At 37.6% G+C, this 25,642-nt stretch overlaps 1 protein-coding gene across 2 annotated transcripts in view; it reads right to left on the reverse strand.

Annotated features, from left to right (window-relative positions):
- Positions 1 to 25,642, reverse strand: part of PRKCE (protein kinase C epsilon) — a 318,791-nt gene that overhangs the window by 128,247 nt on the left and 164,902 nt on the right. The gene's annotated exons all lie outside the window — the stretch shown is intronic.

Raw genomic sequence — 25,642 nt, forward strand, 5'->3', positions numbered from 1 at the left:
AGATGATTATTACTGAAAAATGGGATGGGAAACCCTTGGGAAAATAGTACAATTGAAGCTTCATTATATCTGATTTCTTAAAAGCTAATGGATGTTACTATCCAAAATGAATAATGAATAACGGAACTGTTAAAAGAATCACATCAAAATATCACTACAAAAGAAAGGAGCTGGTCTGTAACAAAATTGTAAACCATTCGTCCTTCCAAATGATCTCCTAGAAAAAGCAGTTTCTAGAGCTGAAAATGTTGATACAATTCCTGCAACTTTTTTCAAAAGAAAGAATTAATAGTTATAAGGCATAAGGACAGCCTTTAATTTCCAGATTTACAATATATTTCATTTAAAAAATATTAATTTAAAAATATTAATACTGGCTACAAGTATATGGATCCTGGATGGGAAATACAGAAACTTTAGGATACTGGAGCCTTTTTCTTCTGTCTCTGGAGAGGACACTCTTGTGTTTTGTTTTGTTTTTTAAATCCTTTCAAAGAAGATTTTTTTGGAGAAATTCTCATCTGCTATGTAGTGCCCTTTCACTTATCTAATGATGAGAAGACCAACATGTCTTGTGTGAATGATTGCCTTTTACTGGACAATCCTTTCTTCAGCAGCCTACAACCTGCCAGACTGCCACACTTTGCTTAAATCCCAAGAGAAACCACAAAGCAGAGCTCCTTAAACTTGTCTTTTTTTCAGTGGTGGTGCTATTGGCATTGCTAATGGACAATGGTGCCTTTGGGAGATAGTGAGAAAAAGCACTCCTTTCTGTGGAGAAACAGAAAGTGTTCAATCAATTTCTCTGCCTAAAAATTAAGTGGAGGCTTTGAAGGATCTCTAGTCATTTTACAGATTCTTTTTTTCAAGAGAATCTAATGAAGATTTACATGTAAAGTAACGGTAAAGGTTCCACTCACACATATGTTCCTGACTCTAGCGGGTGGTGCTCACCTCCATTTCAAAGCCGAAGAGCCAGGGCTGTCTGAGGACATCTCTGTGGTCATCTGGCTGGCATGAGTAGATGCCAAAGGCCCATGGAATGCAGTTACCTTCCAGTGGTGGGTTTCAAATTTTTTTAGAACCTATTCTGTAGGTTTTGTGGAAGTGACTTGGCAGTCATGCGACTGGGTGGGAGTGGCCAACTTGATGTCACTCATCAGGAGATGTCATGGATTGGGTAAAATATGGTGAAGCTCACATAACAACGATCTTGCTTAGCAACCAAAATTTTGGGCTCAATTGTAGTCATAAGTCAAAGACTATCTCTACCTTCCTCTGCATGGCAGCCTTGTCCTAGTAAACTATTTCTCCTTTCTGGCAATTTTCCTCTCTGTTAGAGGGACCAAAATAATCCATGCAATGTAAGGTTTCCTGCTGCAGCAAGGGGTTGGACTAAATGACCTCCTAATAGACTTCTAGCCCTAAATTGCTATGCTGTTTTTCTTTCTGCTAACAAAGAAACCTGCCTGAGGCTCATTCCACTTGCCTGCCAGATAGAGATAATGAGATAATGACCCTAGAGAAAGTTTGCCTCCATTCACAAGCATTTTATCATTTTAGAAACATAATGCTCATATTGCACAAACCCGAAAACTTCAAAAACATAAAATCATATAACATGTAACCATATAACTAATTTGTTCTTTCCTACACCTTTTCAATTTAAAGTTAAGACTTGTGGACTTCAACTCCCAGAATTCCACAACCAGGCATGCTCAGTTCTGATTTAAAGCAACATTTGTTTTTCTCCTTTGCAAAATAATTTTCCTTCTTTCTTTTTCTTCTCCCTTCCCCTCCTTCCTCCCTCACTCCCTCCCTCCCCCCCACTCTCAAACACAGAAGTTGGATTCTATCTCCTACCCACTTTCCTCTCTCACTCACTCTCTCAAACAAACACACATACACACAGCTTCACTGATTCTCCCGCTGCCTTCCCCAAACACCTTCCCCATTGCAAATCTGCTGTCTGGGTGGGAAGCCCACCCATTCACCTCCTGCTGGCAGGCTGGGGTGAGAGGAGAGGCAGAGAAGCCAGAGGGGAGCTGATCCAAGCCTTCCGAAAGAAAGGGGCTGGGGGAAAGTGTGTGTGCATGGCTCTTTGCCTGGCTTCCTGCCTCCTCCTATGGTATCCTCAGTGCTCGCTTGTGCTCTCCCTCCTCAAGTGTAGTTTGATTGCAGGCAGAGCCACATTGCCTTTTCAAACTTGTAATCAGTGAAGCTGTGCTGGATTTTTACATAGCTTTATTCAGCTGTGGGTGTGGGTGTGAGAGAGAGAAATGGATGGGGGCCTGGGGAGGAAGTCACTACACTTGGGGAGGGAGAGCACGAGTGAGCACTGAGGAGACCACAGGAGGAGGCAGGAAGCCAGGCAAAGAGCTATGCTGTAGCACACACACTTTCCCCGGATTGGCTATGTAAAAATCCAGCCTAGCTTCACTGATTACAGATTTGAAAAGGCAATGTGGCTCCACCTGCAATCAAACTACACTTGGGGAGGGAGGACAAGCGAGCCAGGGTCCTTCCCTCCAGCCTTTGGCCAAAGCCCCGCACAGCACCAGGAGGATGAAGTTTGAATTCCTCCCCCTCCCTCCGACCCACACGTACCTTTTCCAGCTGCTTCAGAGAGGGCTTCAATGCTGCTCTTGCCTCGGGTCCTCTGAAGAAGTCCCGTCCCTCCTTCCTTCCTTCCTTCCACAGCTGGAACTGGTTCTAACTGGCATGGTAGATTTGTGGAACCTCTTCTACCAAACCGGTTAGAACCAGGAGGAACCCACTCCTGCATTACATGTCATATTATGGATGTAGTTTGTCATCTTGTCCCAGATTATAAAAGCATAATTCTTGACAAATGTGTCTCTACTGAGACCACGTTGCTCATTTTTTTACTACAATCAGAGAGAGAGAAATTCATTCAATTTTTTTTCATACTGATGCCAGTGAAATACCTTTTACTGCCAATTGTAGCACCGAGGCAAATTTTGTGATCAAAGTTCCCTCTGTGTGCACTATAGTTTTAATAGAAGCGTTGATACTTCAAACATGAAGGCTAACATTCACGTTAATAAAAATGACATGTCCTCAAAACTTAAAGACATTTAAATTTTGTCATTTTTGTCCTTTTTTATGATTCCAAATCACTGGCAGCTTATTTGGCAGCTTAGACATGATTCAGTATTTGCTATGGCCATTACACTGGTACCTTGAGTATCATTTTTGCAAATGGTTCTGCTATGCTTACAAATGTGTCTCACCACATCTCCTGATGCTCTAATTTGATTACAAAAGCTGCTTCCCAGCCATCTGACCATATCTAAATGAATCTCAAATTCCCTAAGGATTCCTCAAGAGCTATTATGTATAGAGAGAGTGAAAGTCTTCTATTGACTGCTGCTACTTTTAATGGATTCATTACCTCAAATTCATTGTGACCTCTACAATTCTACTCTGAAGGTTAATCCTTCAATATGCAAATGCAACACTTGGGACCCAAGATGGCAAAAACAGAAGCATAGAAAGTTGCTTTGTGTGAGGTCAGCGTATCAGTCCATGTAACCTGCTCTTATTTCCTCTAATTGGGTGTGAGCATGAGGTTTTAATTTTACTTCTTTGGACTGGAAATGCCAAGATTGAATCTGACCTTCTGCCCATAAAGCATATGCCCTGTTGAATGAAGGCAAATGTACATGTCCCGGGATAATGTTTCAGGATCCAATCTGGGTGAGTCACCGGGACCAGAGGTTTCGACTTCTGAGTTTTTGATCTCATGCTGGAGCCCATCTTCAGGGAACTTCTCTCTAGACATGTGCCCTGTCTCTATGAAAGAGTCCTTCTCACAAGCAAGGATATGAAAAGACTGGTCCTAGTCAAGAAAACAGGGAAGACTACTTTGGCCATTCAGAAGATACTATTACTGGGACTCTAGCTTATCTTTCATACAATGCACTCAATTGAACATACATTTTAATTATCTTAAAAATGGTATTGAGATGGTAAGTCAAACTGAAACATTATTAATTGAGTAAACTGGGAATGGAGTTTGAGTTTCCCTAATCTAATTCTAAGACCATGACTAGAACATTGGTTCACACCAGTGGTGGGTTCCTACTTTTTCAGACCGGTTCAGCCAAATCGGTAGTAGCTTGGCGGCCTGGGTCACTGAAACTGGCAGCGACCCAGGCCTGCCACCCCCCCCCAAAAAAACCAGTTGTCCCAGTGGCATCATAGGTGCCATCATCTTGTTTTTTGCTTCTATGCATACATAGAGCAATTTTAGTTGTACTATGCATGCACGCACAGCGTGCATCAAGGCGCATGTTGTGCGCCCCTAAGCAAATCAGTAGTAGTCTCTGCCGGAACCCACCCCTGGCTCACACACTATGTTAAATCCTACTTTGGTCAGAAAATTCTTGCATTCGTATAACATGCTTTGCCCCTCCCCCCAATAGCAAACAATGAGAAGGCTCACGTCACAGAGCATGCTAAGATAATACCCTCAGGTTGTTAGATTGGGAATTAGCTCTCCATCATTGTTTGCATAAGAAGACAAGGTGAAAAAATAACAAAATCTGTGTTCCAATACAAAATGTGTTCAATTCGTACCTGCAACATGATAGCACACCAAGTATTAAGAAGATATAGCTAAACTTATGATTTCGCAAACTGCATTTCTTCATTTTGATGAAAGATTAGTATCAACTCGTAAAGCATCCCTGGCCTGTTAGCTTGTTATAGCCTCTCTCCAATGCTCTTTTTAAAGACAGAAATTGGAATATGCTCTATTATAGGATAACAGACTGAGTGACACACAGCCCTCTGGAGCTTACCATCTGTCTTACCTCAATCCAACCAAGGAAAAGAGCTCAGAAAATGATAATTGTGTCCAAATTTGTATTCGCAAATTTAGTGTTCTTCTTTGACTTGTCATCTCACACTAGGCTTATCCAGCAACACTAAAGTAATTGCTTATCATATGGCACTAAAACTAACAAGCGCTGAAAATTGCCATAAAACATCAGGCAAAGGAGTCAATATTAACTCATAATTATTAATGCTTATCTTCGCAAAGCAATTTCACTGCTGCTGCAATAGCATCAGCTGGCTTCACTGCTTTCTTATGTAAGAAATGTAAATGTCATTGTGCTTGTACAAAAGTTAAAAACACATTTTCTTTGCTATGGAAATGCAATGGAACACACAGCATCAAACATTAGTCTCCCCCTCCATCTCCCCTCCTCAATCTACTAATTGAAACATACTCCTGTTTCTACACCTGTTTTCAGTTCTTAAAAACAGAACGGTGGGAAAAATTATCCTATCCTTTCTTTTGCAGAAAACATGCAATAATTTAATACATAAAATAAAAAGAGGTATCATCCAAGCAAACATGCAATTAGCCCTCTGCTTTTTAAATAACTCTGCCAGAAGGGAAGCATCCCCAAGGATGGCAACCTAATCATTGCCATCACTTTGCAAAATACCCTTTTTTGCCAGAAAAAAAGCCCAATGACTGTTTGTGGAATAAAGTTGTGTGTACCACTGCAATGAAAAAAGACAGCACCGAAGTAGAAGTATATACACTGGACTGAGTTTCTTGAGTCATGAGAGATGGCACTGCTTTATTTTATAGCTTGGCTCCAAATATGGAAGCAACCAGGCCCTATAACTATTTCTGTATATGATATATCAGATCATTTGTCTCCAGAGGCTTAACAGGACACAAATCTGCACTCTATTGCATGTCCTGCACCAGTTATTTTACTTCTGCCCCTGCAATCTGTATATACTTACTGGACAGCTGTCATTTGTGATTATATCCTAGTTTTCTGTATCATCCTTGCCAACTTTCAAATTAAAAGATTTGTGCAAATCAGGCCAAAGGGGGGTGCAGTTATGAATTACATCAGAATGAGCAAAATCACAACATACAAAGAGTAAAGTTTTTTTGGTGACTTGGAATCTGATTTTTTTGCCTTGTCTCTTGGACTGCAAGGAAATGAAATCAGTCAATCCTAAAGGAAATCAACCTTGACTCTTCTTTGGAAGGATATATATTGAAGCTGAAGCTTAAATATTTTGGCCACATAACGAGAAGAGAAGAGTCATTGGAAAAGACCTTGATGATGGGAAAGATTGAAAGCAGAAGGAGAAGGAGACAGCAGAGGATGAGATGGTTAGATAGGGTCTTGACACAATGAACATGAATTTGGCCAAACTCTGGGAGACAGGAGAGCCTGGTGTGCTATGCTCCAGGGGGCTCAAAGTGTTGAACACAACATAGCAATTGAACAACAATGGCACCATTTGCTTCTCTCTAATGGTCCAATTATGAAAACACCTGAAAGTCATATCATTTTCTATAAACCAGACATGGGGAAAAGATCCTGAACATAATCACTTTTGGCTTAGTTAAAGTGATCATTTTTTCAGTATGCTACACATCAAGTATAAGAAATCACTGAATGTGCCATCATGTGAGCGTTGACTCTTAGCAATCACAAAGATAGAGTTTTTCCACATGATCTTTCTATCTCCACACGGTACTTCAGGCCTTCCAAGAGTGCCATATCCACCATAACTCAGTCCGTCCACTTTGCTGATGGTTATCCTCTTCTCTTTTCTTCAATTGGAAAAAATATGCTATTTCTTTAAAAATATAGTGACCTAAAATAAACCCCATGATTTGATGGTCTGAGTGCATCAACCTCTAGCATCAGCTTCCAAAATGAAATAAGGGCATTTAAAAAAAAAGTTTGAAATATCTGTCCTAAATACACCTTTTGAATGCAACACTAAAGTGCCCTCTGGATAGTTTGATTTTAAACAACACATTTGGAACCTGCTGAAAACACCGATGTGAAAAAACTGTAAACCATATATCATCCTCTAAAATAAACTTCCCTGAATGACCTGAAAACTTCTAGCTAATTGCCACAATCAGCAAGCAATTGTTTTCACAACCAGAAGGAATAAGTGTAGCTTTGCTTATCCAGAAACCTGGCTTAAAAGTGGTTCCTTGGCCCACTCTCCCTTCTTATGCCACGTGCAATAAAACAAGGTACAAAATAAATACCTTTGCATTTTTTTATGAAAACTGTACACTATGTCAAAATTACTTGCACAATGTCACACCTGCCAATATTTCAGAAACCTGGCTCTTTCCATGTACTTTCCCTAGCACAATGTGCATTTTTATTTTTATTCCCTTTACTCTTTTTGCTTTCCCCATCTGCATATAATTTGCTTCTCAGAACAATCACCATATAGGTTTAAGAGTGCAAGACAAGATTAAATAATTTCTTTGTTTACATCATTATGTTTACACTGAGAATAGAGAAGTTTTTACAGGCCACTTTTTGGGAAAAGCTTCAAAGGCCACATTCCAGTTTTGGTGGGACCATAGTTGAAGAAGAATCCAAAATAAACCAGGAGTTGTTTTCTCTGGCAAGCCTGCTTAGAAATAAGAGAGGGCTCCAGTAGAATAAGCTGCTCCTCTGCATGATTATTCAAGAGTGAGAAATCATCTTGAGAAATGATTACTGAATCCATTGAGATTCTTCTGTGGGCTGATTAAATACTTCATTTTATCCCTGCAATTATACTAGTACAATGGTGTACATAGCATGCCTATTCAGATATGGATCAACTAGAAGATTATGATAGTAGAATGGCTGAAACCCTCTTCAAGAGAAAGAAATATGGTAAGTTTTTAAATAAAACAATATTGACTGCATTTGCAACGTTATAGCAGCTTCTAAAAGCAAGATACATTTTACTTCCTTACTTCCTTCTATAGTTATTTATAATATATAAAAGCCATAAAGAAAAATGCATTTAAAATTTGCACCTGAAATTGCATATACCGGAACTTTATCAGGGATAACAAGGCTGATCTCCCAACCTCTTTGTCTAGTTCCTAACCATTGCTCCAGCAAATAACAAATCTTGAGATTATGGATGTAAAGAGAAAACATGCATTTCTATTTTCTGAATCGCCCAGAGGGCATTCTCCACTACAGGGCAGCACCTCCTCCCAAAGCTAATAAACAGAATATAACGTTAATGAACTCTCCAGGGAAGTGGTGTCCTAATTCCCAGACTAAACTGGGAGAATTCAGCCCCATTAACTGAAAATAAATATTGAAAGAATACCTTATAAAATAAATAATTAAATAAAACTAGGTATTAGAACTCAGGAAACCACTCTAGGTGAAGATGAAAAAAAAAATAGAAGAAAATCTCAATAGTTCACCTCCACAGACATGGCATAACTAGGAGCCTGAAATACCAGAATAATCTCCACAGGGAAATTCTAACTTTGAGATGTGTCAAAATAATATCAATTTAGGGTTCCAACATTGATATATTTACATTACTGGTATTACTTTGTGGAAAATCTGCTGATCAAAAACTAAACTAACCTTCAGTATAAAGGAAAGGTTAAATCTAAATATCATGGAACCATATAGAACATTCATAATTTAGGTTGAAAAGAAGGTGTCCCCAGTTTTGACAACTTCTTAACCAATCTTGTGGCCACCAAGGAACAGTCTTCAGAATGAATAAACTCACCAACACATTCAGAGGGGAAATCCCATTAGTGCTGTCAATACTGAAATTAGATTCTGGGAAGGGAACCTATGAATCACAAAAGATAAAGCAGGATACATTTTTCAAAAACCTACCGAAATGCGAGTGAGTAGAAAAAGCCTTTTTCTGCCTTGAGGGATAAAACATTATGAAGACAGGTGGCCAGATAGTGAAAATATTCAACCCACTGACCCCCAAGGAATGCCAGAAAACTATCTATGTTGAGAGAACCCAGGAGATTCAGGCAGAAAAGACTCAGAAGAAAGTATTGTCTGCAGAAGTTCCCCTCCTGTGAAAAAAATTCTCCCAAAATAAAGACTTGTGTTCTCCCTTACTAAGGCTTAAAACCTGGTGTTTCTGAAGAGCATTTGGAACCTGAGGAATGAGCAGTGGATATTCCTAAAATGAATGATGGAACTGAATATTATGACTGTTATGGGATTATTTTGACAGTATTGTGTACATTGAACCTAGAGAAGTATTGAACTTGAACACTGTCCTGGGTCGTGAACAAATACTATGTCCCCTTATTTAATAACAAATCCCACTGAAGTCAGTGTGTGTGTGTGTGTGTGTGTGTGTGTGTGTGTGTGTGTACGTGCACACACACACACATTTTGCTTTGGCTTAGTGTGGGATAGATATAATATCTGTCAGCTATTTTTTAAAGTAGCTGTGTCCTTTTGATGCAGCTGCTTCTAAGAACTGTGCTATGAATGCACTCTTCTGTGCTCTAAAGCATATTTCAATGCAACATGCTATACAGCATTTACATAAAGTGATCTTCTTCAATTGAATGGTTTCAATTCATTTTTTCGGAATATTCTTATAGGAAGACCAATTCATTATAACTCCATTCAGGAGAGATTGGATGCAAAGAATACACCTTTTTCAGATTTTATCCCCAATCAATATAGAAAACCCATTGTTTCCAGATAACGGAAATAACTTATTTTTGCCAATTTATATTATTTGTGTGATTATGCTTTGATATTTTAATCAGTGTATGTCTAGTGCACAATTACATAAATTGTAAAAAATTATATTAAAAAGTCATCTACTAAATCATTTGTATTAATTTTCATCAGTAATACACACTTATATCACTTGTATAATTATGTAGAAATGATGTAAAAGTTAATTATAAGATTATGCAAATGGTATAAATAGAAGCTATTGATGTAAATTGACACAAATGAGATAATTTCAGGTTTAACTAGTATTTGTAGTTAACAAAAACTTTTCTCCTAAATGCTCTTGTTAAAAGCACGAAACATAATACACATTTTGGATTACAAGTGTTAAAACCTATGTCCACAATCAACCATGGAAACATATTGGTGGTTTTGGTCATCACTCCCCAGTCACTCTACTAAAAAGATTGGAGAGAAGAGCAAGAAAGATGATTAGGGGACTCGAGGATAAAACATATAAAGAACGGTTGCTGGAACTGGGTATGTCTAGTTTTATGAAAAGAAGGATTAGGGGAGACGTGATCCAATATCTCAGGGGTTGCCACAAAGAAGAAGGAGTCAAACTATTATCCAAAGCACCTGAGGATAGGAGAAAAAGCAATGGGTGGAAACTAATCAAGGAGAGAAGCAACTTAGAACTAAGGAGAAATTTCCTGACAGTTAGAACAATTAATCAGTGGAACAACTTGCCTCCAGAAGTTGTGAATGGTCCAACACTGGAAGTTTTAAAGAAGATATTGGATAATCATTTGTCTGAAGTGGTGTAGGGTTTCCTGCCTAACCAGGGCATTGGACTAGAAGACCTCCAAGGTCCCTTCCAACTCGGTTATTCTATTCTATTCCATCCCATACATAGGAGATTCACCCTAGTCACCCTGAACTCTTGGATAAAAGACAGGATATAACTCTATTACCGTACATCCTGCAGTGTTATTTTCCAAGGAACATAATGTATAACCTAAGAAACCATATTTACACTCATTTGATTTTTCCTATCTATGTCCTTTTCAGTAGATGACTTTGTGACTTTATTGTCCTGATAAAACCTAAAATACAAATCTACCACAGTTCGTATTATATTTCTTTTCAGCCCATTTCAACAGCTCAGATTTGAGACAAAACATCAGTTTGTAGTTTTCAAAAGAAATTAAAGGGAGCTGGGTTCTGAGAGGAATGGGGAAATCAAAAGCCATTGAGGGCTTAACTCTGAAAATCCCAGCCATCAGATCCATGGGATTAACTGCTTAGTTTCTCTTGCCAGTTTCCATGCCATCAAGCCCTTGATATTTATGCAGGCATTACTAAGAAAGCAGCACTTTATCTTTGTGAACTATCTCCATGGAATCGAAATCATTCCACTTGTGTCTTTTTCAGATGCTATCCCAGATATTGCAGTCACTCCCAATATTTTCAAATGCAAACTTTGATTGTGGGCTTTTCTTTTCTGTATTTTACTAAGAGGCAAAATTAGCTTGCTTTTCTGCTGTCAAGAAAAATTACAGAAATATTCCAAATGGAATACTTTGCAATTCATAGAATAGGCTCTGTTAATGTATGTTGGAACCCATGCGATACAAACTACACTGACATCACTGACAGCTGATATACAGAGCCAGCTTTCCATGCCTGGGGCAAATACTCCACTGCCTATTGCCAGCTCTTTAAGATCCCGCCAGAACAGCAACAAAGGGTGAAAATCACACTCACCCCTACATTGTAAGCATGGCTACCAAACCCTGCAGTGACAAAGGCCTGGAAAATTACTTGGAGCAATATTGTGCCTGGTTCTAGGATTGTTTTTTTAAATGACGTAAACCCATTAAGACAGTTAATCAATCCCATAATAAAATACAACCACTCTATCCTTAATGAATAATTTGCAAAGAGGACAAGAGATGATTACTTCTTTTAGATTTGCTTTTCTTGATTGGATGCAGCCACAGTTTCCCTCAAACTTAAAAGTTGATCAGGTAACTCAGTAAGAGTGTAACAATTATAAATATTCACCACAAAGTCATAATGTTTTGAATGTTTAGCTAACTTACCTTGCTAACTCAGCAATCTTTCCAGCCTTTCAAAGTTATCTCAAAATTATTATACTGCATATTGCAAAAGGGTGCTTAAACACTACTAGGGACACTTGGCAAATTTATAAATGCTCTGCTTTGGATGCATGGCTTGATTATATCTATGCCGATAACTGAAATCTCTGTTTTGCCATTCAGGCTTCTATCACACATGAGCATTTGAAGGTTAAAGTTATCTATATACAAGTGTCTGGAGCTTGGAAGAAGAAGCAAGAATATAAGGGCAAGTAACACAAGGCTATGGTCAGTGGTGGTTTCCTACCAGCTCGGACCAGTTCAGCTGAACTGGTAGTGGTTTGATAGCCTGGGTGGCTGGAACCGGCAGTGACCAAGGCCTGCCATGCCCCCAAACTCTTATGGCGGCACCATCTTGATTTTCGGTTCTGCACATGCGCAGAACAATTTTCCTTGCACAAATGTAATTTGTTTTTCATTTTTAAACATTTTCTGCATGCGCAGACCTATTTATTTGCAAATGTGCATGTGCATGGACTGAACCGGCATTAATACCAGTAGCAACCCACCCCCCCTGTGCATGATATTTTTATAAAATGTAAACTCCATGATACTCAGCCATGTGTATATTACTCCAGCCTTTAAAAAAGCTACATATATTCATTTTTGTCTTATCTCCCTTTTTTATTGCATGCCATTTTTTTATATTATGAAGTCAGGCCTTGAGAGGACTGGCAATGCAGTGAAGAATGCTGTTTCTTCCCTATTTTTCCTAGAAGTCAATTCAGCTGGTATCTACTAACACAATAGCAAGCAAAAGAGGTCAATGAAAGACCAAGAGGAAGGGGACAGTATCCTCAGAGGAATTCTTTTAAGATTTACAAAATTTAAAGGAGCCACATAAACTACCTAGACATATTGAAAAGGAACTGAAGTTATGAATAAGGGCACAGAAGACTGGATGTCTAATAAGAGGGGGAGCAGGAAGGAGTTGGAAGTGAGCTTCCTAGGATGGATATGGGTGGTGGAAACCTTGGAAAGGACCCTCCAGACAATATTTTCTTGTCTGCGGAAGCTCCATCTCTTGAATCCCATTCTTGGCAAGCTGTCCTTCCTGTGGAATGAATGATCTTTCCAACATTAATCTCTTATTCTTGTTGCCACTGCAATTCTCCTGCCTCCCATCTCTACTCCTTTAGAATATTGCAAGCAGAGTTTACAAGGCTGCTACTTTATATTATAGCATCCTAATTCTTTGAAGGGTTTTTTTTTTGCCTTATCAGTTTCTGAAGTGGAATTATAGATTTTTAACAGCAACAACCACCAATCTGGTGTTCTAATGCAAAGCTGAGTTGGTCCTTGTCGAAACCATTTTAGGGTAAAGATTACTTAGAAGGAACAATAGAATGCCAATATGATTTTGTCTTGGAGCTGGTATTATCCAGCACCAATAAAAAGGAACTGAAAAAATGAAGTTGTTCTTCTTGTCTGATAGCAAAAGAAAGCTACCTTTGTGCAATTGTATCTATAGGTGTGAGAGGGGAGTAATGGCTCAGCAGTTAAAGATGCTGGGGTTGTCAACTGGAAAGTCAACAGCCTACAGTAGGTTCAAGACCCGATCGCTGCATGACAGGGTGAGCTTCTGTTACTTTCCACAGCTCCTGCCCACCAAGCAGTTCGAAAGCATGCAAATGTGAGTAGATAAACAGGTACCACTTTGATGAGAAGTAGCAGCATTCCATGCATCTTGGCTTATAGTCATGCTGGCCACATGACCACGGAAGTATCTTCAGACAATGCTGACTCCCTTGGCTAAGAAACAGAAATGAGTACTACCCCCCCCCCCCCGGATAGGGAAAATGTTTACCTTTACCTGTATGTATGTATGTATGTATGTATGTATGTATGTATGTATATATATACATACATGCATGCATGCATACATATACATACATATGTATATTCACCTATTCTAATGATTACTGGAGGGTGTGGGTTTCCCCCCCTGTTTTTATCATACAAACAGAGCAGATAAAAAGTTCTTCACCTAAAGCACATAAAATTTCACAGCGCTAATTGCAGTGGGAAGGCAGCCATCGACTTTCTGCTGTGAATTACACTGATCAGATGGATTCAGGAAAAGGAGGTACAGCTCAAAATAGACTGCAGGTTACCCATCCCTCTATCTTTTAAAAACCCTCTTTTAAGAGTCTAATTATGATGCAGGTAATCAATATTTTGAATTTGTGTGAACATTATGTTAATGTATAAATAATTTAAAAGGTTATTTGTTGCATGAAGCCAGTCCACATTTATTTGCATTTACAAGAGTAAATGCAGATAGTAAAACAGATAATGAAACAGTTAGGATGAGGATTCATAGAATTTAATATTACCTTTTGCACAAAGGAGAGCAATAAATGAAGAAAAAGGTACATTAATTTAGAAGAATGACTATATCCATACGCCAAAGATTGCAGTAGATCTAATTACAAAGTCGCCACTGTCCTGTTTCAGGGCCTCTATGTGGGAAAATAAAATTCAACTATTGAATTGTTTTAAGCAGGCAAATAAAAAGAGGAGTAAGGAACTGATCAATTATTATTTTGGTGATTTATTAGATATTTGGGAAGATATTATCCTCATCAATATACATTTTCAACATTTTATGTGTTAGAAAGGAATGCCAATGGGACCTGGTGTTTGAATGTCACACATCACTTGCACATGTGTTTTGGGCTTAACTGCCATCGAGCATGGCTCTAATGTTGCCGTCTGTTCAAATTGTTAAAAAATACTTCCCTCTTTTGTCCCATGTAGTGTGCAGCACTTGATCTGTGAAGATGTGCTCCATGTCCTCTTAATGTCTTCCATATTACATTTCCATGGCAATGATCCCTTGGCCTTAATTTTGGAATTTAGAGATTATATGCAAAATATGTATGAAGTCTCATGAGTATGGATGACACTGGAATTTTATAAATTAAAAAAAAAAAAAACCTGAAACAGCAAAAGAGGAAGGAAGGAAAGAAGGAAGGAAGGAAGGATGGAAGGATGGATGGATGGATGGATGGAAGGAAGGAAGGAAGGAAGGAAGGAAGGAAGGAAGGAAGGAAGGAAGGAATCATTGTGTAAAGGAATCATGAGATGTTTTAGGGAAGGATACCATATATTGAGGCACATAGATTTTGATGTAATACTATAAACCTTAGACTAATTTGATCTACTTTTTAAAATTTCCAGGAATTATCCAAACATTATTGAGGGGACTAGGATGGAAAAGGCTCTTCTACATCAATGGGGAGCAACTTGAGGGAATATAGTGTCAGAAACCGGCTTCACTCAAAGATGGATACAATCATAACTAATTTTAAACCCTCGAGATCAAGTCTGATTAATCACTGAAAATATTCAATGCCAATTGCAGGAAGGAGTGTTGCATATCCACAATGGCTTCTGTGCCCAAACATGGTGATGATTATACATAATTCATAATAGGTTGTAAGACTAAGAAGAACACCCCATAAAAAGACATTGGCAAACAATTGACAAGCTGCTGCCAAGAAAACTACTTGATTGTGCCCATGCTATCACCAGAACTTTAGCTCAATTCAAGGGCACTTTTTGTTTTCTTTGAGTCACCCTCTTGAAGTTGAACTCCAGACTACACTTGGCTAGCCAAATCGATGTCTGCTTCAGTATAAAGCAGCAACTTCTTAGGGCATCAAACTCCCACCGGCTGTCCTATTACTCATTAAACGTATAACACTGCACTGCACTTAATAGTTTTCCATCCACAAAACAGAAAGCAAAAGCCAACCTCAGTCCCCCCTCCCCAAAAAAGAATTCCTGCTGCAAAGAGATCTTAACCATTAGAAATCCAAAAAGAAGTAAATATTCATAATTCATTGGGTAAACAAAAAATGGCTGATGCATTCCATAAATTCTAGAAAAGGAGACAGGATTAAGAGTTTAAGGCTGACTCCTCCCTAACTCAGTCTAAAAAGAAAGGGAGAAAAAGCACAATCGGGTTTGGAAGATGCTATTAATATAGCATATCTCAATAGAGTTTTAGTCTTCCGGTGCAGTTCGTTTCCTATTCTAGGTCTGAAAGTCATTGAAGGAAATAGGAAGTCATTTTTATTTAGTTCCATGATAAAGGGGCACAAGGAGAAAACACAAAATACAAACAGACTGTGATTTGCTGCAATATTGCTAAGGTGTATAAGGCACAGAGCCTTATTTTTCATTATTAAACTGAAGTCCTGTATTTAAAGTTAATGATATTAAATTATAAAGTTATGTAAGTGTATTTGAAACACAAACATGCTTACATAATGTTTGCATTAGATAATTACATATAGAATTGTAACTACTTACTATGGTAACAATACATACTTCATCTTTTTTCTTTTTACTTATTTTTAAATACTTGATATGTAATTTTTATAATATAAATACCTTTGTTCTGTTTCATCTGCTTTATTTTTCTATTATTTTAAAAACAAATTTAAAAAACTGAAGACCTGAACTGACTTTTCCCAAATTTTGCAAACAATGACAGTTCCCTGCCAGACCATAATCTCTTTCTTGAGATTCACCCTGTTTTTCAAGTAATAGGACAAACGATGAAATGTTGTGTTTCCAGTTGTTTTGACTCTCAGTAGCCAACAATAGTGTTACCCAAACACTTGAGGACTTCAAGATTTACTCCTCCACTAGAGTTAGCAAAGAACAAAGAAAAACCTATGATAATACAATTGTCCAAAGAAACATGCGAGAAACCCACTCATGATTAAAAGAAACCAAATTCAAGTATAGCTGCATTACAATAAGCAAATTATTGCTCCTAAATTATTCCAAATATTTCTGTTAAACATTTTAGTCTTGTTCCCTACTTATTATGCAACATTGCAAGATTTCAGTTCTGAGAAAAGTAGTAGCCAATGAAGTTTTATTATCAACAATTTGTCCCAAAGGAACAAGAAACACTACAGATGACAAAGCTTTTATCCATCTACATAACCCTTAAAAAGTGCAAGAGTGCTGTCTTTCTCTCCTATCTGTTTATTTAGCAGATAAGTTCGTTTCAGAGCAATAGTGTTCCCAAACATAGTTTAATAACTCTCTGAAACTTACAAATACTGTCACTGGATGACTTAGCTAGTCCAAAGTTGACTTCAGATTTCATTAATTTCATTATTTCACTTCATCTGAGGAGCTAGTGTTGGTTCTTATATTTTTTGCTCTGCCCTGGTTTATTTGAACCTGAGAAAGCTGGCTATTTTCTGCATTACTTACAGCTGAACAGAGCTTGTTGGCAGTTTGCATTCTTATTGGCAAGAACTCAGGCCTTTCCTTGACTCCAGCCCCTGAGCTGAAGTAAGCTTTAACTCTTTCCTCTCCATCCCCAGAAAGATTTAGCATCTCATCTATGATCCAGGAATTTGTGATTAATTAAGGTTGCAGTGGAAGGGGGAGAAGGAGGTATTGGCTAAATGACTATGCATAAATGAAGGCAGAACAGATTCAGAATAATGCATACATCATAGTCCTATGCTAGGGTCTTGTTCTGGTATAGATTCTTAAGAGATTATTACTCTCACACACAAGAAGAAAATACTGTATATAACTGCTGGCAATGTACAGTTAGAAAATTAGTACTCTAAGTTTCCAAAAGAAATCTCAGCTTCTACCCAGTTATTAGTCTACTACAACATTTCTCAACTTTAAGATGTGTGAGCTTTAACTCCCAGAATCCCAGATTCAGAAATGCTGGCCTAATATATATAGTTTTTATTCCAGGAATTCTTGATGTTCTCTGAGCTTTCTTGCAGATGTTTCATTACCCAAACTAGGTAGTGTCATCAGTAATAATACTGGTACAGGGCTGTCAAACTCTTGCCCATGGGTTGGATATGTCACACACTGGCCATGCCCATGCCCAGTTTAGCAAAGAGGGGGAAAGTCTTGATATGTCATATGATGCCATCATGATGACGTGAGTTTGACACCTCTGCACTAGTGCTAACATCAGTGTTAGCAACCAAGCTCAGAGAACACCAAGGACTCCTCATTTCAATCCTGAGTTACAAATATTCTCCTTTATTTGTAATTTTCATTTCAAATATGAACAGCTTACCTAAACAGTCGCTCTTGTTGTTATTATAAGACATTCCCAGTTTATGGCAATACATTGCAGGTACATTTTAGTCGGCAAGATATAGACAACAATATTTCAGCTTGCAAAGTATTTTTCAAACTAGAGATACTAGTTTGCATAGAATAGAATGGTTATAATTAGAGTAAAGCTGAGTTTTTGTTGCACTTCTGGAATACTGGCCCAAATGTGCCAAAACTCACTGACACTGTCCTTACATATAGCAGGGAATATTGCACATGGCACAAGTGCAATCAAGGCTGGTAACCTGGCCTACACCTTTTCTGTTTCCCGAGAAAGCATTATTTTTCTAACATCAACTAATACAGTGACTGTTGTAGCTCACAGAATGGTGTAAACTTTCCAACTCAATTTGTTGACACGTTAACAGTGGTCCCTATTTTCTCTTAACATTTCAAAGTAAGCAGAATAGAAGACAACTGATGGTCATATTTAAACTAATTTTTAAGCGAATTGGGGTGAACACCGAAATCTACCATGTGAAAGTGTCCATTATTTCTGTTAACATCAAGACTACTGTACCTCATGGAAGGAACATTTCAAAGTTTTCTTTTCTGAACAGCTTTCATTTCTTCTAATAAAAATAAAGTTTGGATGAGCTAACAGAAACAGTACTTTAAAAAAAATTAATGGTGAAATCTCTGTGTGCGTGCATGTACATGTGCAACCACTAACATAAAATAAAAATGATTATACGTGAAAAAAATAAAACCTATATATATATATATTCAAATGATTAAAATAAAATAAATGTGACCAAAAAAGGAAAAATTAATAGGAAAAAAAGAAAAAAAAACATTTCAATTCCTGTTTAAATTAAAGAATTACTGTTAACATCCTGTATTCTGTACAATATCAGCCAATCTCCACAGGCTTTGCAGGATGGATTTGGGGGGGGGGGAGCAATTAGCAGAGCCTTAAACTTAGAAACTGTAGGCAAGGGAAACAGATGGTTTCTCAGTTTGAAAAAGAAGGCACACAGGCTGTAGGTAACATTACTGAAGCACTCTGAGTAGGAATCAGACAAAAGTAGATTTAGATTAGATATTTATTATTCTACCCTTTAGTACTTACCATATTTCCTTAAAAAGTCTCTTAGCAACTGCAGCAGCTAACCCAGGTATCTAGAATTCAATTAGTTCCCCAAGGTCTAGAATGATATTTCTCAATAAATTTTCTAGAACAATGTTTCTCAACCTTGATCTCTTTAAGATGCATGGACTTCAACTGCCAGAATTCCCCATGTCGTCTGAGGAATTCTGAGAGTTGAAGTCCAGACATCTTACAGTGGCCAAGATTAAGAAACACTGCTCTAGTCTAGATCATTCCCATTATTCATTATCAGCAGTCAGAGTGTGAATAATATTATTTACTGCCAGTAAATAGCACTGGCTTATGACCACAATAATTGACTGCCTAATATGAAGCAAGAGATATTGTCAGTTTTATTAAAAAGATATGCTTTTTAAAATATCCTGTTGTTAATCAGAGACCTGGAAAGGCCATATATCCTGAATAAAACAGTTTTTACAATGATCCTAGTGATCAGTGGTATCCCTGCTTTTCATACCTAAGATCCCAAGTCACATTCTTAGTATTTTCATCTCTAGGAAACTATGAGCAGAAAACATTTTCCCCTGAGTGCTGGGAAAACCAATCAGTACTGGCATAAATTTTCTAAACTTTACCTAGGAATTACTTGTTTTTCTCTAAATTCTGTTGGAATGTATTTTTTGGGCATTCCATGACATAAGAGTTTAAAGTTTGTATTCTCACAGCAGTTTAGATTAGAGGTTTAGACTGATAACAGAATATTTTTTTAAAGTTACAGCAACTGAAACTACCCACAACAAAAAGTGTTTCTTTTTTAATGGGTATTTTAGAATGTCAACAAATAGATCACTTCCTTCTGTTAGGGAGCACTTTCCAGGAATCTAGAATTAGAGAAAATACAAGTGGCTAAACTATATGAACAATAGCCATTTTGATGTGAACAGATGTATGTACATGATCTTGAGGGTTGGAGGCCATCATGCTGAAGTGATGGAAATGTTTCAAAAACCTGGAATGCATTCAAACACATATATTGCAGAATATCACCCTACCAATACTGGGTTTGATTACCCAAAAGTTTCCTTTCTCCATTTTAAACATGGGATCTAAAGCAAGATCCATTTAATTTGCTCTACATACTGAAATTACAATGTGCTTTTCACATTTGGTGTTTACTGTTTTCATTATGTACAAAAAGGAGCACTGCCAGAATTTTTAGGCTGTTGTTCAATACTTAGATGTAACCTGCGTGGTATCTGAAGGGAAACCTTTTATTCATTTCACAAAATGTAATAATTATGCTAAATGCATGGTGGGAAAAAGAGTAGGCAGAAGGTTCTTTGGGTAAAGGAAATGCATTTTAGGAATGCACAATATCTATTATAAATGACTTTATATTCATACGAATCTTTAAGAGGGTCCTCCGTAATAGTTGACATGACAAACAACAATTGTTGTGATACTTTCTGGATATTGGACATCCTGTAGAGATGCTATGCAATGGTTCAGTAAGTGCAAGTTAAAATGAAACAGTTGCGCTAAAGCCATGATTTGAAAGCAAGGAAGCTGTAAGATTTCAGTGTGCTGGTGACACAGCTATCCCACTTACATCTCTGAACTATATTTTATTGAGACTATCCTTCCCACTTGTGTGCTGAAATTCAAACTGGTACTTTCAATTAAGCACATGTAACAAGACAAATATAATCCATTGCCTTATCTTCCAGCATTTAATGAGAAGGTATCTTATTCTCAGAAACATGGATACAGAGGAAGAAGAGAATGCAAGATGAAAACTATTGTCTAGTTTTTCAAGTGACTGTAGACAGGAAGAAAATGGTCATGGTCTCTCAAACAAGAGGAATTGCTTGGCTATAGTCAAGAGCATTTTTCCAGAAAAGTAGGTAGGTAAAACTCCATTCATTGGAATAAATACTTATGAACAAAGTTCTTAGCCAGATTTCCTAGTTATTCTAGCCATGGGCACATATATCTCTAAAGAATTAAGGGAGACAAGAATTCATTTGCTTCCTGAAAAAAGTTTAGAAAGATGACAAATTGATGACAAATACTGAATTTGAACCAGACCTTTCATTAGATCTGAGCCAAGAAATGCTTATTTTAATGATAGATGTTTTCAAGATTCATTATTGTCATGCTTAACTGTATATTAATGTAAGCCTAAAGGGTTGAGAAAGACTACAGAAGCAATTAGCAATTGAACTTAAGAGCCAAGGTGACACAGTGGTTAAATGCAGCACTGCAGGCTACTTCAGCTGACTGCAGTTCTGCAGTTCAAATCTCACCGGCTCAAGGTTGACTCAGCCTTCCATCCTTCCGAGGTGGATAAAATGAGGGCCTGGATTGTTGTTGGGGGCAATATGCTCTCTGTAAACCGCTTAGAGAGGGCTGAAAGCCCTATGAAGTGGTATATAAGTCTAACTGCTATTGCTATTGCTAACTTTGGTGGCTGTCCTGTTTTGTTAAACCAGATACTGTCAGAAAGCAAATTTATGATGTCTGCCAATCAAGGAGACAGATGTCCCTGGAATTTCCTTCAGTTCTTGAAGATGTTTTTGAGACACAAACATTATATATTCAAAGGGTAGCCCTTCTTAATATAATGTCCCTAATGTATTCTACTGAATTTTCAAGGACCATGTTGCCACGGTCTTCAATCATTTTTTTTAACAAATCTCAGCTTTTACAAATATAAAACCTTCAACTTCTACAACTCTTTCACAGATTGCTAGCTCATTTCTGATTCCAATTCAAATGCTGGTTATCACTTTATGTCTATTCAGTGACTAAAACTCAGAGCGCTTTAATGATCTGTCTCACCCCATCATTGTTAGAACAATCCTTCAAGAAATCTTACCACCAAATGGACAGTATTTGTTAAGAACAATATGAAATTCACCTTCCTGATGGCAGCAGGAAACTGTAAACAGCCTGCTCTGAAAAATAGGCCTGTGACCTATCATGATTGGTTCTATGGTGAAATAAAGACTTTGGGGAAAAAAACATTTGCTTTATCTTTGGCTTTATTTTACAAGCCATCTTTATACTGTTCTGTTATATTGTTTTGCTTTTCTGGGTTGTTATGGGAAGCTCCATTATGGGATTGAGAACCCATATTGTCAGGCCCAAACAACCAGGTCCACATACGAAGAATTGAATTAGCTGATTTATTGCATAATTTTATACACAGGAATCTTTTCAGACTAATGGTTTGCACCTGGATGAGACTAGATAAGGTTAAATGGGATTCAAGGGGTGGTGTGAGACTGTGTCCTCTGGTACCCATGTAGGGATTCCAGACTAAGTCCATATTTGACTACTCCCCTTGGCTTAGCCAGTTTCTCTCTCCTACATATATGAGAGCTACTGTAGTTGACTGTTTAAATTGAAGAATTTAAGGAAATGGCAAGTTTGGTGAGAGACGAGAGGCTAACAGAATAAATGTTACTTTATTTTAATTCAATTGGTCATAGAATGACAGATGTGGGTTGCATATCAGAGCACAATGGGATTACACTATATATACATACAAAGAAGAGAAAGTTCAGATTTAAGTTTTCATACCAAAGCCATACTACCTTTAGAATGGGCACCCCCAGTAAAGAGTATTCTGGGCTCTGCAGGTGTCTTCTAGGGAAGAGCAGCATTCATAACATGACCTGCCCTGAGCAGCCTAAAGAGATCTGCAATCTCAGTATACTAAGATACAAAAAATAAAGGCAACCCCCCCGAATACCTTTCATTTGAAAAATAATGCTTACTAAAGAGCTTACTATAGAAAATCAATGTGTTCTTGGAACAATTTCCAACCCATTAAAAAGAGTGAGCTAAGGAAGAAGAAATAACAGTTAAAACTATTGTCTCCCCTCACAAGAGAAGCAAATGGAGAAGTACTTTCTTCTCCAAACTGCTGATTCAAAGATAATCAAAACTGATGATTATTAAGGTCACACAAGCTCAAATCAATGTCCTTAGGAGACACACAGACCGAGAAAAACACCTCAAGAATCAAGAAGCTTGCCCACAAAAACACTCAAACCAAGACATAATGACAACAGTGCTACTACGGATATGAATGAGTTGAAACTATTTCTGTGCTTCTTTTTTCCTTCTTAACAGAAGTACCATTGTAGGAAAGTTGGATGGTTAGAAAAAAGGATATACATCTGCGTGGAAGGTTAGAATTTCTTTCAGAGCTGCTATAACTATCACTTATAATCTTGATCAATGGAGGACAGAGGTCAACAAAACACTTTATATGATGTTTCAAAAAGAAACTTACAATATTAATCGTACTTATAACACTAAAGTCCTTTTTTTGTTCAGCCTGAAAACCAGACTCCTATAATTCTTTTTTATTAATATAAATTAGAAACAGATGTTTACAGAGATTTTCCCAAGAGCACTGAATTATATACTAGTTAAAATCTCTCTGAATCCATTCTGATCCACCCAGATTCAATATTAGATTTGTACCAAAAAATAATGAAGATGAGAAAATGTAATAAAGATGGTATTTTTTTAAAAAAAAATAGATTATGTTATTTAATTGCATTTGATTAAAATAATTCTATACTATTCTTCATACAACTAGATCTCATAGCAGATGTATAAGACATATAAAACTCTTTTTACTTCAAAGTATAAAAATAGTATATATACATTAAAATTAAAAAGACCAAACTCATGTAAGGCAGGTTAAATCATTATAAGAATAAAAATGATTAAGCAAAATTGATCCAGGAACATTATATTGTTAGTGCCAATTACAATTCAATTATTTATAAATTCAATTATTTAGAAAATGTACATGGCTCCTTGTGGTGTACATGATAATTGTAAGTGGTTCACAGCAACAGTTCGTTAAAAAAATGAAATACAAAGCCACAATATGCAGCACATCATTCTTCCCACCAATGTACCACAACATCTCCTCAACTCTACATTTTCTGGGTTCACTTCCATCACAGCCCAGTGCTTGCATGAACATGCAGGTCTTCATTGCCCTCAAGAGGGATAAAAAGATGGGGGCAGAGATCAATAAGCATTTGGGATTTTTCTGTCTTCGTGAAAAGTGAAAGATAATGTGGTGATCAAGCAAATGATAGGATGAAATACATGGTTGATAGATCACACTTTGTGCAGATCAGATCTAATGTCAGGTGCCACCTCTTCTCTTCTAGCATCCTTTATATACCCCAAATGAAGGAAGGAGGATATTCTATCATTGTCTGTAATGCTTGTACAAAAGGCCTTGAGGAATGCTGATTGCTCTTTTGATGCCACCAGAACAATCACTATCAATGAGATAATTCCTGTTTGTTAATACATTAGAAACTTCATCATTGCAAATATGAGAAAGAAGCACTCGAGTGACCAAAGAAAGCATGAGACTGCAATACTGCTGTATTGCAGTATTATTGCTGAAGCAAAAGTGCTCCTCTTGGACAGCTCCAGAAGTGGTATTCAGCCAGTTCTGACAGGTTCTGGAGAACCAGTAGCAGAAATTTTTAGTAGTTTGGAGAACTGGCAAATAGGCTAGCCCCCCCCCCCCCACCCAATTGCCTCCCAGCTGATCTTCTTTTGTTGCCGTGAACAGGAGAACAGAGCTGGAAAGCAGGTTATGGGGTGGGCAGGGAATGGGGATTTTTCAGTAACTTTCTCCCAGGAGTGGGGAGGGAATAGGGATTTTGCAGTATCCTTCCCCTGCCATGCCCACAAAGCCATACCCACAAAGCCATACTATGCCCACAAAGCCACACCTACAGAACCGGTAGTAAAAAAAAAAATTGAATCTCACCACTGGACAGCTCCCTTCATTAATTTGAATCATCTGATCTTTGGCCTATCAGCTTGATAAAAGCAGAAGCTAAACCTTTTGGCAAGTAAAAGACATAGTATGTACTGCAGATTATTACTCTGCTGTTTTGGCAACATGTATATTTAACCTCCAGTATAAAAATTCAAAGATATCATAAGCAACCTGTCACTATAATTCTAAAAAAGCTACTTGTGAATTTTAAAATTAGATGCTCATTAGGCAAATTGGGAAGTTCATCGAAAGGTGGCTACTACTTCTAATCCATAAGGCCTTGCTAAAATTCTGAAAATTGCAGCATTGGTTTGGGAAAAAAAGTTTCGCTCTTGTGAGTACTTGCTGTGCCCGTATCACTCACTACAAGCAAAAATAGAAAGGCATCAATGTGTTTCCAAATGCAAAACATGCTATTTTTAAATGTTCAGAATTGCAGAGAGGCTCTGTAAAAACCATGAGTTTGTTGCTTGCGCAAAGATAGATTTCCAGTTAAAAAAATGAATAGAAATGTCTCCTACTGAACAACTTACAAAGTGTGAAGTTAATAGTAAAGAAACAATATTCTGCTCATCTAGGTATTTTTTATATTAAGGGGGTTAAAATGCTGAAATAACAACAACCAGATTAGTTAAATCAATTCCTCTTGATTCATTTGTGTTTTTTTTAAAACGCTCCAGTTTCTATTCAGAGTACAACATCCTTTTTATGGGTCAGATCAGTGGTGGGATTCAAAAAATGTTGCTAGCTGTTCTGTGGGTGCGGCTTGGTGGGTGTGGCTTGGTGGGCATGGCAGGGAAAGGATACTGTAAAAACTCTATTCCCTCCCCACTCCAGGGGAAGATTACTGCAATTCCCCATTTCCTCCCGATCAGCTGGGACTTGGGAGGCAGAGAATAGATGGGGGTGGGGCCAGTCAGAGGTCGTATTTACCAGTTCTGCAAACTACTCAAAATTTCTGCTATCAGTT

This window comes from Thamnophis sirtalis, unplaced genomic scaffold (genome assembly GCF_051295495.1).
Source record: "Thamnophis sirtalis isolate CommonGarterSnake01/CBP01778 unplaced genomic scaffold, rThaSir2_p1.2 scaffold_6, whole genome shotgun sequence".
NCBI classification, from domain to species: Eukaryota; Metazoa; Chordata; class Lepidosauria; order Squamata; family Natricidae; genus Thamnophis; species Thamnophis sirtalis.